This window comes from Mandrillus leucophaeus, unplaced genomic scaffold (genome assembly GCF_000951045.1).
Source record: "Mandrillus leucophaeus isolate KB7577 unplaced genomic scaffold, Mleu.le_1.0 Scaffold1527, whole genome shotgun sequence".
NCBI classification, from domain to species: Eukaryota; Metazoa; Chordata; class Mammalia; order Primates; family Cercopithecidae; genus Mandrillus; species Mandrillus leucophaeus.
In genome coordinates this window covers 57,659-60,084 of record NW_012101507.1, presented here as the reverse complement: position 1 = coordinate 60,084, position 2,426 = coordinate 57,659, and positions in this window count along the sequence as shown.

Here is a 2,426-nt window from a genome sequence, read left to right as displayed (position 1 = left end):
GGTGCATTTTCCGGTGTAAAGAAATGTGACTCAGTGGTCCACATGGTTGCAGTACCTCCCATTCAAGTTCTTTGTAGCACTCTGAGCATTTGCATCTGAGATAAAGCAGGGACCTCTCTTAGAGGCCTACCAGGGCCTCCCAACCTGGAAATAAAGAAAAGCCTTCAGTTCCTTCAAGAGAAATTCCACACACCTAGCCAGCCCTAAAAAGTAAGTGAGTGACCTTATAAACAAGAAGGTAATGATAGCTTAAAACAATAGCCAAGGAAGTTATAGTCACAACATCTTTGATTCTCTACAGAAACTAAAAAGAACATCTTAACATATGTCCCTGAGTTGTTTTTCAGAAATACAGATTCCCACCTAATAGATCCACTGACAGGGAGACCTTATAAAGGGGAAACTGAGGACTGAACTCTGACCGCTGTTCTTTGTTCTAAATTTCTTCCTGAGAGGCCTGGAGAGAGTCAAGCCCACAAGCCAGGCCTGAACATTCCTCTCTACTCCCCCCAACTGTGTAAGGAAGCTGTGTGAGGAAGCTTTGCTTCTTTATCTATCACAAATCAGAGAATCTTTAAATCTACCTAATACCTGTAAGCTCCCTCATGAAGATATTCCACCTTTTAAGGCCGAAGCAGTGTATCACTTCTATGCATTGATTTATGATGTTGCCTGTAACTCTGCTTTCCCGAAATTTGCCCCTGCCTTTAAAAATCCTTCCTTGTGAGCCATCAAAAACGATGGGTCTTAAGCGTGAGTTGCCCGATTCTCCTTGTTTGGTGCCCTACACAAAAATGCCCTCCTTTCTCCCACTACAGTCTCAGTGTGGATGTTTGTTTTTACTGCCCCAGGTGAGTGGACCCCAGTTCAGTTTGGTAACACACCTACCACCAGCTGAACAAAGCCCACTCCAGGGTGAGGATCTATTCCTGTCAAGACCCATTTGCTGCTTCCTGGGGCTAATGGTATCAGTCTAACTTGCCAGCTATGTATTTTCAAGGCCTTCCCATAAAAGAATCTGCCACATAGCCATATGCTATCTCTCTTTTTTGTTAAAGAAAGCCCTTCTTATGTGTATTTTCTGCCTGTGATATGTGGAATGCAAGATGAATATGTCTTGATTCCACCTATCTCTGCATTGCTAAGGCCCCAATGTCTACTTATTTCACGGACTCAGGTGATCACCACAAGCAAACGTGGGTTTTTTGTTGTTGTTTCTGAGATGTAATCTTGATGTTTCCCCGATTGGTCTCAAATGTTGCTCAGGCTAAAATCTAACTCCTGGACTCAAGATATCCTTCTGCCTCAGCCGCATTCATAGCTGGAATTTCAGGTGCACCTGGCAAACACTTGGAGACAAATTCTTGTTGATTTCAATCACCTTCCAAACCTGGAAGGGAGGTATTCTGAGGGGCCCTGAACAGCACTGAGGGGACGGTGCTAAATGATTCATGAGAAAATGACCTCATGATCCAACCACCTCCCTCCCTCCAGGTCTCACCTATAATGTTGGGATCACGTCTCAACATGAGATCTGCACAAGAGCAACATCCAATCTTTATCAGGAATTAACAGATCTTACATTAATGAACCCCTCAAATTACCATAGTGATTTCCATAGGACTTGCCTCATATGGGCATTCTTTTCATAGGTAACTTTCCCATTGCTCTCCTGATTAATTATACAGCCAGGCCATTAGTCACTCCCTGTAAGTCAGTAAAAACTAAAACGTAGGAACTTTACCATTGTTCAATTCTTCCACCACTGCTAAGAAAACAACATGCAATTAAGTCCACAAGAGCTCTTCTGTTTTTACCTTCTGTGATAAAAGAGGTGGACTTCCAAACAGGATGTTGTCCATTCATCTTGTAAACGCTGTACACAAAGCAACCAGCTGTTTGTGGGTCAGGTGACTGATACTGTAGTTCAAATCCCAGCGCTGTCTGCTGCAGAGTTCCATCTTGCTCGAGGAAGGTCAGTGTTTTCTTTAATTTACACCTTCAATGAATTGAATGAAGCCCACCCACATGATAGACATCAATCTACTTTATTCAAAGTCTAGCTATTTATATGTTAATCTCATCCAACAAATGTCCTCACAAATCATCCAGAATACTGCTTGACCACCTCTCTAGGCACCATGCTTTAGCCAAGATGACCAATTTTTTTTTTATAATTATACTTCAGGTTCTAGGGTACATGTGCACAATGTGCAGGTTTGTCACATATGTATACATGTGCCATGTTGGTGTGCTGCACCCATTAACTCGTCATTTACATTAGGTATGTCTCCTAATGCTATCCCTCCCCACGGCCCCCACCTCATAACAGGCCCCGGTGTGTCATGTTCCCCACCCTGTGTCCAAGTGTTCTCATTGTTCAATTCCCACCTATGAGTGAGAACATGCAATGTTTGGTTTTCTGT